Genomic DNA, 16,071 nt, shown 5'->3' with positions numbered 1-16,071 from the left:
AGCAGCGTTCGAGATTACCACGTTAAATCTGTACTGCTGCAGTCCTGTATCAAATTCTGCTGAATTTTCTTGTGGCAGCTGCAGAAGGTTTTAAGGTTTACCCACACTGCCCTATGTCAATATCTTTGTCAAACCTTCACCTCACAGGCTTCTATTTCTTAAGTCTCTGATGGCCACAACGCATCTCAGTTGTTTAAAATTTGTAAGTGTGGGATCCTTTGCCCCTCTTGCACCTTGCTTCAGAAACAAGAAGTACATCACTGTAGGTCGTAGCTGAGCAGTTTGCAGACCTGACAATAGTGAGTGTATTTCATATGTGGATGTTTACTTCTGCTAGTAGATATGTCTTGAAGAATGCACCACTTTTAGAGGAAGTGTACACCTTCAGAAGGGAGGTAATGTTGGTGTTTCACATATATATATATGTGTATACACATTTCATAAGTTTTTGTATATTTCATGTATATATTTTGTTTAACTTTTTTTCCCCCTTTATCCTCTTCTTGACTGTTAATTCTTGCTGTTCTGAAAGGATTTTCAAACTGATGAGGGCTTTAGAGTTTGCAGTGTATCATGATTCTGTGGCCTGCTTTTTGGCTGCTGAATACAAGGGAGTGGCTTATTGCCTGACAAGCTTTTGTCTCAGCATCAAATTAATTATTTTTTCCACTACAATCTAGACATTACTGAAATGTTTATAGTTTGGCTTCATGCCATTACTTGCTAAGGCTTAGCAGCAACATGGGACTACAATAGATTTGGCTTGGACTTCACGCAACACAGGAAAGCTTGAGCCTAGCACAGCTCTTGTGAAGAGCAGATAATACAACACTTTCAGTCTACAAGTTAGAAGTTCAGGTATTATTCACTTGCTTCTTGCTGCCACTGAAATGATGACTTATTTCCAATAGACGTGAGCTTGAAAATGAGAGTACATTGAAGTATTATTTTAGCAAGAGCACTACTACTTTTTACTGCAACACCAACTGGGCCGTGCACTCATGCACGTTCTGAGCAGAACCTGCCAGAACCAAATGTTTCACCTGCAGGGGGTGGCCTACATCAGAAAGCAAAAAGCAAATCTACATCTATTCCTACCTGAACTGCAATGAAGCAGGGAAAAAAAAATATATATAGCTGTCTTCTTTAATGCATTTTTAAAAAGAGGATAAAGCTCCACATGATGTTAAAACAAAAGACAGTTTCAGATCTTGTTTTTGCTCCTCCATAGTATTTCATCAGAAGAGTATCTTAAAGGCTGAGAATTAGTGTATTACCTGTATCAAAAAGCATTTCATTTCAGGTAATGCTTTTGTTTGTATCAAGATGGTTTCACTTTGTATTCGTAAAAAAGGACCTAAGCTGAAGGAAGATACTTGAAGAAAGAGCAGAGATTTCATCCATTGTCTTGTATGAAATGGAATTCAGTTCAGGGAATCACAGAATCTTCATGTTTGAAGATTGGCCAAATCTTTGATTTGCAACTTTGTTATTAGTCATAAAGTTTGTTATTATTTTAATAAGTGATTATAAAGGATTTTATAGATTTTATAAAGATTATAAAGCTTAAGCAGTTAAAAGAGGATGAAAAATTATACCAGCACTTGAAACAGTGGGTGTTTCTAAGGTTTGCAGCAGATGAAAATGGGGTATGGAGGAGATGTACATCTGTGCCAGCTAGGGGAAACATGCTGGGGTGGTTTGGCTGTCACCACTGCTCTTCTCTGCCTTGCTGTCTGGAACGAGGCAGAGGAAGTGGGTATAATGAGTATGATTTGCATCCATGTGCATAGGTGTTAAGTTTGAAGAGGACTGAGGAGGGAGCTGTCACTACCACCAGCCAACTTCTAGGCAGGCATCGCTCTCTACAACTACCTGAAAGGAGGGTGTAGCCAGGTGGGGGTTGGTCTCTTTTCCCAGACAACTTTCAACAAGACGAGGGCATGGTCTTAAGTTGTGCCAGGGGAAGTTTAGGTTAGATATTAGAAAGAATTTCTTTACCGAAAGGGTGATCAGACATTGGAATGGGCTGCCCAGGGAAGTAGTGGATTCTCCGTCCCTGGAGATATTTAAAAAGAGACTGGATGTGGCACTCAGTGCCATGGGCTGGTAACTGCAACAGTAGTGGATCAAGCGCTGGACTTGATGATCTCTGAGGTCCCTTCCAACCCAGCCAATTCTGTGATTCTGGTGAATGCTTCAGACACTATTCCAAGGTCTCAGTTCTGGTCTTCCTTGATCATGTCTAAACATGCCCCTTTCCTGGCCAAGGTCTTGGTGGGCCATAGACACGGACTGATGAGCTGCTGTTGCAGTCACTCCCGTCCGTACTCCTTGCTTGTCTGAGATGGAGTAGTTACACTTGCAAATGTAGTTGGCATCCCAACCCAGCTGAACAGAACACAGACACCTGGTTCCTGCACCTTCTGTATTAATGGGAAGGGAGGACTTCAGTCACATGAGCATTTGCTGCCCAAGTGCAGTGGATAGTGGATGGAAGATGAAGTGGTTTGTGGGAGGCATGGACAGCAAAGCTGTCTGACTAAGGGCAAAATCTCTATGTGAGCTGTCCTCCCCACGCAGCTATCATGAGCCCAAACTTGCATGAAAACAAATGCTACTGTGAATGCTGCATCAGAGAAATACAGGAGCCCAAAGCCTGCAGCGAGTGCCTGGAGTGGTAGGAAGGTTAAGGACACAGAGCTCATCACTGCCTGTTCTTTTGAAGGGCTGATGCCATGCAGGAACAACCAAGAGTTGCAGGAAGATGTACCAGCCCAGCATGCATGGCCCTGCTCCCCCATTCCTCTACCCCAGTGGTCCTCATTTGTGGCTGTATCCAGGTTCCTCCTTCTGACAGGCAGTACAGAGAGAGAGAGGAAGGAGGTGGAGAAGTGTTTGAAGCTATCTCTCCCCTCACAGTCTTCACAGCCTGGTCCAGCCACAGTCCTTTTATACCAGCCTTTTAAGGCCTTTCCAGTTTTCTCTACAGTGAGCTTTGGAAATAGACCTGCCTGGCCTTGTTCTTCTGTTTGCCACTGCATATTTCATATGCAGAGAATACCCCTTTTTGCCAGGGAACCCTGAACCTCTCCCTGCTCCCCCACAGCTCTCATGCTTTGCTGAGTTTTCTGTCCTTCAGCTAAGGACCCTCGGCTCTTTTCCAGGAGTTGTTAACAGCAATAGGGTTGGTGAAAGGACTTGAACACAAGTCCTGTGAAGGAGCTGTGGTTGTTTAATCTGGAGAAGAGGAGGCTCTGGGGAGACCTCATCACTCTCTACAACTCCCTGAAAGGAGGTGGTAGCCAGGTGCGGGTTGGTCTCTATTCCCAGGCAGCTATAAGCAGGACAAGAGGGCATGGACTTAAGCTCTGCCAGGGGAGGTTTAGGTTAGCTATTAGGAAGCAATTCTTTATAGAGGAGAGCATAGGAATGGGCTGCCCAGAGAGGTGGTGGATTCTCCGTCCCTGGAGGTTTTTAAGAAGAGACTGATGTGGTACTCAATGCCATGGTCTGGTAACCACAGTGGATCAAGGGTTGGACTTGATGATCTCAGAGGTCCTTTCCAACCTGGCTGGATTCTACGATTCCCACTTGTGTGGGTAGAGCCTGCTTGCCTGCAGTAGCTGTCACTTCATGTGTCAAATCACATTAGCTGCCCTGACTGTGCCCCATGCTACTTGGGGATGAAGAAACTCTGGAGAAATGGGTCTTTATTATCTTGCCTGATGTTTCAGTAAAGGGTCATATGTCTGATCAAAAGAGCCTCTTCTCTCTGAGACAATTTACTTGTCCCACCTCTGAGATATTAAAGGTTTCTGTAATTGTGATTTCATGTGTGTGGCAAATGTTTTCTCTAATAAAAGTTACTCCAATTAAATGCAATTTTTAGCTTGATGCTCATTACCTGTATATCTGTTCATCTGTATCTCCATGTGCATTGGTGGAACCAGCCCCACTGCACTACACTGCATTACATCCTGCACTGCATGGCAGGTTTGGAGGTCTCTGGCTGCTCTCTTCTGATTTTGGGGTTCTTCATGTGGTAATGGTAGGCTTGACTTATACTTGTTTCTAGTCTTGCAAATGTTGTTCAGGTGGTGGTAACCTACCTTGAGCTGTGTAATTCCACAGGGAAATCTTTAGGGGTCATCCTTAATTTGATTTTTTCCTGACCTTACTTCATTTGATCAGGGAACAACACATGTCAAGTTCAGTGCCCTGAAAACCTATTTTAGTAATAGTAGCAGTGCTGCAGACACCATCATCTGCGCACGTCTTACAGAGACCTTAGCTACAGGTAGAAAAAAAACTAAAGAGAAAACCAGTTGCAGCAGTTCCTTTCAGCAAGGAATCCAGAGACTGGCTTGTTTCATATGGATGTACATTGCATATGGATGTACATTGGATGTACATAAGTTTCATATGGATGTACATTGCTTCAAAACCAGACATCTTCAAAGCCCATCTTGGCTCTCTGGTGTTTTCCTAAGCTTTCTTAAAGGTGGGGGCATCAGCTAGGGTAGCACTGCATGGAGAACAAGTGCTTATCCTTAGTGCGTCCACCGGGATCACATTGTTCTGCCTCTTGCCATGGTGCTCCTTTGGAGGAGGTAGATTGCCTGGGAATGGGTTAAAGGCTACTCTGCTGTAATGTGGAGTTTAAAGTATGGGAGAGCAGTGTGCCAGAGGGTTCCATCCAGTTCCTCAGAGTTAAGGAACTAAAGAAGGAGGGTTTTCAGACTCTGAGGGTTGGAACACAGAGTATTGGCATTTTCTCCCCCTTTTCTGCTCATACTCTATAATAAAGGTCAGGCAGACCAGCAGCCCCACAGTCTTTTGCCTGCTCCTTACTTCACTGCTGTTCCCCTGCCCATCATCTCACCATGTGCTCTTCAGAATCCAGAGCCTTGGAGCCATCTCCTGAGTCAGCCCTGCTACCAGGGGCCCTCAGGCACCTGTCCCTGACAGGGTCAAGATCAGGTTGTGTATATACACACATATATATATTTGTATATTTATTCATGTCCCATGTGTTGCTGCCTTTGACCTGCCCTAGTAAATCTGTTTCAGTTGTAATTACCAACTTGAAGTCTCGTTCTTATTCCCCTTTGGGAGAGTGGAAAGGAGGTTGATAATAGGGAACAATTTTGACAATTCTGTCCTCTGGATTTTTGTCTGCCCAATCTTCTAAACCATGACATTTGGTAAGACCACTTTGACCCAGCCTTCATCTGGTCTTGGGCTAGCCAGGGGAACCAGCAACATCCTTTTCTAGTCACGAGTATTTCTGCAGATACACACCTAAACACTGTGTCCGAACAGGCTGCAGCAGGTCAGTGACCTCTCTTCTGGTAGCTACTGAGGACGTTAGGGCACAGAGTTTTTGTCAAACAGGGTGAAGAAGCATTTGCAGAATGTTGCACGATACCACCAAGACCTCAGCAATTTTAGCTGGAAATTATGCTATGTAGACTGTTTCAGCCAATGATGACAGCTGGTTTTGAGCCAGCAGAGGGATTTTAAATACAATCAGTGAACTACATCTTGGTGCTTTGCATAGTGCTGCTTGCTACAGTCTTGCTGCAGCATCTTTGAACTAGTTTTAAGATACCATAAAGCACACCTTGGCTTTAAAGTTTCTGTATATGAATTTCCCTGCATAATATATAGTCTTCCCCCCCCCTCCTCAGCATCCTGTGGTGTCTGGCTTCACACGGAGACTTTGTGCACATAGGAGACTTATCTCTTGTCCTACTGCAAGGACAGGCTCCCCATTTGCAGCTAGGAAACCTGCTTCCATGTTGAAGCACTCGTAAGTGAGACACCACAGTACCTGGCACAGCAGAGCTTAAGTCCTGTGAACATATTTCCAATATTCCTTGTGATTCTGACCGTAGGCTTTCAAGGATATGAATATGAAAGAAAGTCACAAAATTAAACAGGTATAACCATGGCTTTGCACTGTGCTCCTTTTCCAGTTGCATATTTTGTAAAGCAGACATGTAAAAAAGAAACTAGCTTTTACCACTAGATGTCATTTAAGGACTGGGTTTTTTACATGCCCAGAAACACAGTCTTGAAACTGCCTAGCTAGACAAAATGATGTATTTCTAACCTAATCTTTTTCCTCACTGTGTGCAATTTGGGCTTGGGTACACAAGCAAGCTATCAGTACAGAAGCACAAAAACAAGGCTATAAAGTTGACTTGAATGAGCTGCCTTACACTCCTTGGTCTCACAAAAATTTTCTTAAAGAGCTGGGCAAAAGCAATGCATGCAAAAAAGTAGCAAATCTTAGCTTTGTTGAACCAACTGCTGCAGGAGACAGCCACCAAACCCAGCTTGCTGCTGTTCCTTGAGATTATCTGCTCTAAGGAAAGTCAGCATGGTAATAGAACAAGGCTTGCCTGTTGCCTCTATAGTAATTGCTACCCTAGAGAGAGTCATCTGTGTCTCAGAGGCAGTAAGCTTCTCTGAGCTCTTCTCCTTAGGAATCACTGATGCTGGGTCACATCAGTGTCTCTAGTGCTGTAGGGTTAACAGACACTTTAACACAGGCACCCAACTTGGAGTGCTCTTCACTGAACTTGTTGATGTAAACTGAAGAAGAACAGATACAGGTGCACCTCTGGCTGTACAGGTGAGAGCATTGCCTGCATTTTCTCCTTGCTCCTTGAGCAGCTCATCTCAAGCAGCACATGCATATACAGAACTGTTGCTGTGAGTGACTGTCCACTTGCACACAGTGGCAGATTACAGGGGCAGCAACAACACAAAGTCCTTGGCTTTGGCGTGTCCTTGTTTGGGCCAGAATAGAGCTGATTTCTTGTCTTGTAATTTTATTTTCTGCTAAGTCTCTTCTAAGTAGCTGTGCTTGCTGAAATTAACAGCAGGTTTCTCAGTCTCTGCTTTTACGACTCGTAAGACTCGATGGTTACAGTTACAGCTGGAGAATGGTCTGCAGAACCAAGGCCTCTGCTTGGATCTGAGGAACATCTTATTCTCCAGAAAGAGAAAGGGAGTGAAAAGGTCACACCTGCAACTTTCCTTTAGGGAGGTGTACACAAATAACCAAAATTGACCGAACATATGTGACCATCCCCTATGTATCATACTCGGTATAAATTTGAGATATCACGAGGGTCAAACCCCTTTCCACCTTTGCCTTCACCCTTCACTCTTTCCTTTAGCCCTTCTTCACCTGTTCCTGTTCACTTTGGCATCCTTGGAGGATTCCATCCATTCATCTTCCAGAGGTCCTGATCCGTGTCAGACTGAGTGTGTTCCTGCCTCCAGTTCCCGACTGCTGCTGACTCCAGGGGTCCAGCCTGGACTTTCCCAGGGCTGCCCTGCAGCCTCGGTGGTGATGTGAGCATTGTTGGGGGAAAAGCAGCAGGAGTGTGGTATCATTTTCCTGTATATTTGTATATTTTTAATAGTTTTTCCTTTTTACCATTACTGTTCAATTAAAACTGTGTAGTTTAGTTTGCAGCCCCAGGAGTCTCTCTCCCTTATTCTCTCTCCTTTCATTATCAAGGAGGGGAGGAGGATTAATAGGGAGCATCTGTCATTCAGTTAATTGCTGGCCCAGCATTAAACTGTTAAAAGATGCTAACTCTGGTTTGATGTTTTATAAAGACAGCCAAAGGAACATGCCTTCCCACTCTGCTTTTTCCAGGTTCCCATGTGTGGTCCCATTTCCATCCACTCTATCTGCACTTAAGTGTCAGCCCTGTTGATGCTCCTCCTGCTCCTCAGCCTGGCTTCTGGCAAACCATAAACTAACAGGTCATGGAACTGGCTGCACAATTTTTAACTTCTATTTTTAGTGAGTCAAAAGGAACATAGAAATACTGAATGATGTGCAAATGTGAATTTGTAACACATTGTAAATGACTTGGTGACGATTAAAAGGCTCTCTTTAAAGAAGTTTTTCTTGCAAATGCAGTCTTTTTTTTATCTGTGTCATTGTGGAAAAAAAAATAAAAGGATGGTTTTATGAGAGAAGGTAGGAATCAACCTCATTACTGGGTTAATTAAAATGGCAGCTTTATGGCAGCTTTATTCATCTGACTCATATTTCATGAGAAATTCTGTAGGTGTATTATTAATTAGTTAAAAAATAACTGGAGTAGTGATCACAAAACTACTGTAGTCATTTAAAGCCATAGAGAGATGCATGTAACTATTCATATTGCGATGTGTGAGGCTGAAACTATAATTACAATCAAATCAGGTGTGACCTGTTTTAATAAGTATGCCATATAAATTGCCAGGTCTTCTATTGGAAGCCTTATTAATTAAAATTATCTCAGTAGCTTTATTATCTGAACAAGAGCCAAATTGCATTTAATCTGGTTAAAACAAAAAACAATTTTAAAAAAATTATTTTCCTATTAATTATTAGATGATAAAATGAGACCCAAAAGAAACTCAATATCCAAACTATTGGTGGTTTTGATATAAAGCCAGTTTTTAAATTTTTATTTTCTGGGGGGCTGAGACACCGGCAATCCATCTGGTTTCTACCCAGCTTGTACTTTTTCCTGCAAAAGTTATTAAATTTTCTATTTTGGAGTAAAGTAATATTAAGGATTGCAGGTTTTTAGTGCTTTCATTCTCGTCAGCCTCTTGAGTCTGATTCACTCCTCACACCCAGTACAGCCTCCATCTCTTTCGAACAGAACAAAAGTTGTGCGAAATAAGCAATGTTCAACATGATATCCTGTTCCCAATTACGCCCCTACGATTCTACTGTAGTTTCTCCTCTGTGGGCTGAAGTGTCCTCGAAGAGAATGTTCTGGCTGATGTGTTTCCAGAGTTTTCCCTTTGAAACCAGGTCTTTCAGTTTAAACTTTAAAAAGGTATTTGTAGATATACTGGAGGAACTTGTTTATACATTTCACTTTAAAGTTGTACTTGCACATCAGAAACACACAAATCTCAGATGGTGGAGTGGCTTTATCGTACAAAATGCACGATTTATTTTTAACCATTCTGTTTAGAAGGATGTCTTATAGAATAATAGAATCATAGCAAGTTAGGGGTTGGAAGGGACCTCAAAAGATAATCTAGTCCAAGCCCCCTGCCAGAGCAGGGCCACCTCCAGCAGGTCAGACAGGAATGCATCCAGGTGGGTTTTGAATGTCTCCAGGGAAGGAAACTCCACAACCTCCCTGGGCAGCCTGTGCCAGTGCTCTGTCACCCTCACAGTGAAAAAATTCTTCCTTATATTTATATGGAACCGTCTATGCTCCAGTATATAAGTGTTGCCCCTTGTTCTATTTATAGTCATCCCTGAGAAAAGCTTTACTCTGTCCTCCTGGCACTCACCCCTCACATATTTATAAACATTACTGAGGTCACCTCTCATTCTCTTCTCCAAGCTGCAGAGACCCAGCTCCCTCAGCCTTTTCTCATAAGGGAGATGTTTCACTCCCTTAATAATCTTGATTGCTTTATGCTGGACTGTCTCAAGCAGCTCCTGGTCTTTCTGGAACTGAGGGGCCCAGAACTGGACAGAATATTCCAGATGCAGCTTCACCAGGGCAGAGTAGAGGTAGAGGAGAACCTCTCTTAACCTACTAGCCACTGTCCTTCTAATGCACCCCAGGATTCCATTGGCCTTCAGTGTAATGTGCTACAAGGGCACATTGTTGGCTCATGGTCATCCTTCCATCCACCAGCACCTCCAGGTCCCTTTCACCTGTTTCTCTCTGAAAGCTCCATTCCCAACCTATGCTGGTACCTGGAATTGTTCTTTCCCAGATGCAAGACTTTACACTTGCCCTTGTTGTAGTTCATTACATTTCTCCCTGCCCAACTCTCCAGCTTGTCCAGGTCCCTCTGAGTGGCAGCACAGCCTTCTAGGGTATCAGCCACTCATCCTAGTTTTGTGTCATCAGCAAACTTGCTAGTAGTGCACTCTGTTCCCTCATCCAGGTCATCAATAAATGTATTGAACAGTACTGGTCCCTTGAGGGACTCCACTAGAAACAGACTTCCAACTGGACTCCATCCCATTGACTACAACTCTCTGGCTTCTGTCCTTCAACCAGCTCCCAATCCACCTCACTATCCAATCATCCAGGCCACACTTCTTCAGTTTCGCTCCAAGGATGCTGTGGGAGATGGTGTCATGTGCCTTCCTGACATCCAGACAAACTATGTCTACTGCTCTGCCATCATCCACCTGGTTACAGCCTCATAGAAGGCTATCAGGTTGGTCAGACATGACTTCCCCTTAGTAAAGCCATGTTGACTGCTCCTGATAAGCCTCTTGTCCTTGGTGTGCCTGGAGACAGCACCAAGAATGAGTTGTTCCTCTACCTCTCCAGGGATAGAGGTGGGGCTGACTGGTCTGTGATTACCCAGATGCTCTTTCTTGCCTTTCTTGAAGACTACACTAACATCTGCTTTCCTCCAGTCCTCAGGTACCTCTCCTGTTCCCCAAAACTTACCAAAGATGATTGAGATCAGCCCAGCAATGACATCCACCAGTTCCCTCAGCACCTGTGGGTGCATCCCATCAGGACCGCGGATGTCCAGCCTCATTAACTGATCCTTAACCCAGCCCTCATCAACGAAGGCAAACTCACCCTTTACCCTGACTTCCTCAGCAGCCTTAGGGGCCTGGGGCTCCTGAGGATCCTCCATCTGTATACACAGAGGCCAAGAAGGTGCTCAGCAGTTCTGTCTTCTTTTTATCCTCTGTCACCAGGGCACCCACCTCATTCAGCAGTGCCTACATTGCCTCTAGTGTGAGTTTTATCTGCTGTGTATTTGAAGAAGCCCTTCCTGTTGTCCTTATACTCTCTTGCAAGGTTAATTATTTCTCCACTGTCATACTCAGAAATATTTGCATCATCTTGGCGGGATCTTCCATCAACTTCTAATACTGATTGGGAAGAATACTAACAGCAAGGAGCCAAAATGTAACTTGGGAGGCTGTACCCTCAAAGAGACACACTGTATTTTGGGTCCACAGATGAGGTCCAGCTCACCTCTAAAAACACTACTTAAAGGCCAGATAAGAGGTGTAGCAGGGATCACTCTGCATTGTGCTGAAGCTTGTGTTGTCTTCCTTTTCTCACCACCATGATTAGCTGGCTTGCCAAACATCAACAAATCATGAAAATCAGCATGTCTTTAATATGAGCAGAGCCTTGAAAAAGTTCTCTACTTGCTGTCAGGAAAGCACAACAAGTAAGCAAGAATGCATCTATTTTGAAAGCAGGAAGTTTAGAGGTGAGAATTTACCCAAGACCAGTTCTCATCTGTTTTATCTTTTCCTCAGAGGCTGTTACAATGGTTCCTTTCCACATGGGGATTTTTCTTGCAAACCAATTGCTTCCAAATCTTTGGTTTGTTCATGCCCTTCTCTTTAAATGGTATTTTCCCAGCTGCCTTTTTCTCAGCCATTTTTCCTGGAATTTTTGTAGAATCACGGAACAGCCCATGTTGGAAGGGGTGTCACAAGAACATCTTGTCCTACCTTTCATGGAAAAGGAAGCCTGTCAATCTGTCCAACCACATATTGAAAACCTTTAGACTGGGGATTCTACCGTGTCCCTGAGGAGGCTGTTCCAGTGATGGATTGTTCTCAATCCATACTTTATGATATAGGTGCCTTTTACCTTGCATATAGCGGGGTCACTCACACCAAACTCACTAATTCTTGTTAAATCTTCCTTTGTTATTCTTCCCTTCTGGTGACACACAGTGGAGGCATAGCTCAAAAGAGGTCTACATCCAATGAAAAAAAAGAAGCTGAATGCAAACTTTGTACGAATTTGTTACAACAGGTAATAAGTTTACTTTTTTTTTTTTTAATTAAGACTTAACAAGATAAGACTTAAATAGGTCACAATCCTTGTGCAGATGTGTAGAGTGCAGTAGTAGAGTGGAGATTTCATTGGCCTCCAGGCTCCTAGAGAAGGCGATATGTCAACTCAAGGTGAGTGTGAAGAGAAACGGGTAGGATAAAGTTGTTACCCAGATTGTAATGACCACTTTTCTCTCTCTCTCTCTTTTTTTTTTTTTTTTTTTTTTTTTTTTTCCCCACAGAGCTTTATTAGAATTATCTTGATGATTAATAGCTTATACTTCTTGCTTTCTACTATATTCTTCTCTCAAGTCTACACTGCCATTTATGTATGCATATACACACACTACTCACAAAATTTCCAATAAGTTCCCCACCAGCTGAAAAGAATTATGGTTTCTTCTTTTTATTAACCACACTGAAACTCACTTTTTGGGCTTCTTGTTTAAATTCCATTGTGCCAATTTACACACCCAGTTTTTGAAGGAGTCTGGCTACGAGTGACACCAGTAGAAAACCAAACTTCCCACCATTACTGATATGTTTGATACCTGATGCAGCTACTGAATTAGTGATCAAACAACTTTGAAATACTACTACACCTGAATTTAAGTCTAAATTATATATGACGTACTAGCTTTTTACTCCCCCTTACTTTACTCTCCTGTACCCTGTGACTAGTGTTGATTGTGCCAAGTCTTTCAGCAGCCCTCTTTTTCACTGCAGATGGAGCACAAACACTTCTAAAAGTTGTGTTTCGTGCCTGTAATTATGATCCCGACCCAGTTACTCATACCAACAATGCTGTAGTATGAAAATGTAATGCTACTTGCTGTCCTGTTTCTGTTCACTTTGTCATTATTTAGTCCCAGCATCATAATTCTAGGGCAAACATCTGTATTTTCCTTTGCCTAATGGGAGAATGGTAATCACCTCTTCCCTGAGGAACATGCTGATAGTTTTCAGAAATTCTGCCCCATGCTAGATGGATTTTCCAAGAGATTTTATAACAAATAACTTGTCTTTTACCAGAGACATCAAGAACATACTAGGGAAAATACTGCTTTACTGTTTGGGTAATTGTGACTGTGAAACAGGGTAAGAATTAGGAATTTTTTCCAACAAACATAGGTAGAGAAACAAATATATTCTCAAACCATTAAAACTCTGATAGGTCAGATGGCTGCCAGTAGCAAAGTCTGTGACTTTGATGCCCACACCCTTTAATGTCTCTTCTAAGAAATGTCTCTTCTGTTTAATGTCTCTTCTAAGAAATCTGGAAAAAACACAAAATTCTTCCTTATAGTCAAGCCTCTCAGACCTCTTTGTGAAGAGGGATGGTGAAGTTTTGTCCTGACCACCTTGATTCTTTATCTGTCTTTGGTTTTTCTGATACCCTGCAGGGTTATGTGAAGGAGCTTGAGAGATTGCCAAGCCTGTCCACAGGGGTTGAAAGCTAATGGAAAAGACATTCTCTGAACTGCTCAGGACTGATGACTGGGCCCAGGGCCTAGCTCTTTCCAAAGTCATCAACAACACCTGGGAATCCAGGCTCTCAGACCTGGATTTGGTGAATGAAAACTGAGTCTGAGGTTGCCTGGGGGGAAAATGAAGGGGCCAGGTGGGTCATGGCATCTTTTGAGGTTAGGTCCTTGATGAAACAGATGCTGCACAGAGGCAAGAAATGCTCTTTAGGGGAGGGGAACTAGGGACTTGTTATGATCTCAAATGACAAGGTTGCAGGGCTATTGTGACAAGCAAAGCAGGTGTATCTGCAATGCCTATTAGTGTAGCAACTGACTGGAGTACAAGGCAAGTTGCCACCTTCCCTGTAACTCCATGGTTGATCACAACACAAGACTGCTCACCAAGGCTGAGATTCGCCTTCTCTGGTTTGGCAACAGTACCCAGGAAGAGGCGTGCAAGGAAAGGCAGTCCCTATCACAGCAGAAATGAGGCAGCTGTAAGAGCAGGGAGAGGCCACAGCTGCAGCAGCAGCCACATCCTGCCTGGCCCCAGCACAATCCTGTGGCTGCCTCTTGCACATGCAGAAATCAGATGGAGAAGAGAAGCATGGCTCCTGGATGGTTCCCTGCCCCTCACATTCCCACCTTTGCAGTGTTCAGAGCTGAGAGGCTCCAGCTCTTATGCCATTGCCCAACCTTCCTCAAGACAAGGGTGGCGAACAGCATCCTGCTCTCCTGTGCAGGAGAAGGCGAGACACAGACATGGCTGGTGTGATGTGCAAGGGTGCTGTCACGGAGAATTGTGCTCAGGACTAGGTGTCCTTGTCCTTGAATTTATTGGTGTTGATGCAGCTCTTCTGTACCACGCTTCATCTTCCCACAGCTGCTCGTCAGCCTCTGAACTTACACAACAAGGCTTCCTTCTTCCCTCCCTCTTCATAGCTGTACTCAAACACTAGAGGTATGTGTCACAGACTCTTGTAACTGTCTCCCCTTGAGAGCTGCTGTCTTGAGACATTGTGGTAAAATTGCCATTAATGACAATTTTTCAGGGATTTCAAAAAATATAGTTTGTCAGGGAGTACTTGAGGACTTCCATGGACTGCTGAGATAGTCTGTCTCTCACAGGAAAATACATTGCACCTCAAAGTTGCAAGATCCTACCAGTAGGGCAGTGTCCAGAACATAGGGAGCCTGAAGGACACCAGCAAAGAGCAGAGCATGGTATGGTGGGAAGCGAGGCCATCCAGAGGGACCTTAGCAGGCTAGAGAGATGTGCCCTTGCAAGCTGCGTGAAGTTCAGCAAGTCCAAGTGCAAGGTCCTGAACGTGGTTTGAGGCAATGCCAAGCACAAATGTAGAGAGAATGGATGGAGAATAGCCCTGAGGAGAAGAACCAAGCAGTGGCCGTGGTTCTCCACACCATTCTCCATCTGTAACTGTGAACATAGAGTGTTTTTAGGCTTAGAAGCAGACACTGACTGAGAAACTTGCTGTTAATATCAGCAAGTACAGCTACTTACAAGGGACTTAGCAGAAAGTAAAATTACAAGACAGAAATTTAGCTCTATCCAGGCCCAACCAGGACAAGACCTTAGAGTGGCCCTCCAGTACTTCAAGAGGGTCTACAGGAATGATGGAGAGTGTAATGATAGGACAGGGGTGTCATGATTTTAAACTAAAGAAGGTAGATTTAGATTAGATATTAGGAAAAAACCCTTTGCTAGCACGGGTTGTCCAGGGAAGTTGTGGATGCCTCATTCCTGGAAGTGTTCAAAACCAGGTTGGGTGATCCTTTGAGCAGCTTGTACTCAGGGGGTATCTGGTCTCCCTGATTCATCTGTGACTAATCTCAGGTGTTAAGTGAAAAACTGTAGTTGTCTCTAATATTTTCACCTTGAAACTTTACAGACATAACCAGTGGCTTTAATTAACAAAGTCTTGTACAAAGACTTTTATCCTCCAGATCTTATCCAGAGAAAAACTAAAATGCCTTTAGCTGAAATTCACATTCTTTAATGACAGATTCAAGGTAGAGCTAGAACTTGCTGCTGCCTGTAACGTGCCTGAACCTGGACCATGCAGCAAAATGTCATTTAACTTGAGCAGGTATCACATTAGCACAGCTGAAACACTCCTAAGGCTGGTAACAGACACCATGGGTGCTAACATGATGCTTTGTAAATAAACCTTCTTACTAGCAACCTTTACATGAATTACTAAGGCAGGCAAGGCACAGGTAAAGCTTCAGAGGCAGATCTTACACAGCAGCCAAAACACAAGCAGCCCCTGTGATCCCCTTTAGCTTGCTTCTCTAGTCAGATTAGAAAACCCATGCTGAAGCACAGAATACATAACAGACTGTTTTCTGTCTTCTGCTTTTGTCTACTGCTTTTATCTACTGGTTTAAGCACATTTTGAAAAGTTTTGCATTTTCTCTTCCAAACATCGAAGTAAATATAAAGTTACCTATATGGATCTTAATTCTTTAAATTATCCTTACACAGATTCAATATGCAAAGGTAATATTCACAAAGAACTGACATTCACAGTTGTCCAGTAAATAAAATGAAAAAACCTCAACTTCTTCAGTGTGTGTGTACACAGTATGTCTTTAGTTACCTTTGAGATACCTGACTACAGTGGTTGAAAATACAATCCTTCTAGGCTACTCAAAAGACCCTCTGATCCTGTTAGGTGTTGGTAGGCTGCAGTGCAAATATGTGCTGTTGACATCATCATTTTCCAGGATGAGAAAGGACTAGTTCATCCCTCTGAG

This window comes from Calypte anna, chromosome Z (genome assembly GCF_003957555.1).
Source record: "Calypte anna isolate BGI_N300 chromosome Z, bCalAnn1_v1.p, whole genome shotgun sequence".
Taxonomy (NCBI): Eukaryota; Metazoa; Chordata; class Aves; order Apodiformes; family Trochilidae; genus Calypte; species Calypte anna.
The sequence above is the reverse complement of the archived record's forward strand: the minus strand, read 5'-3'. Positions refer to the sequence as shown.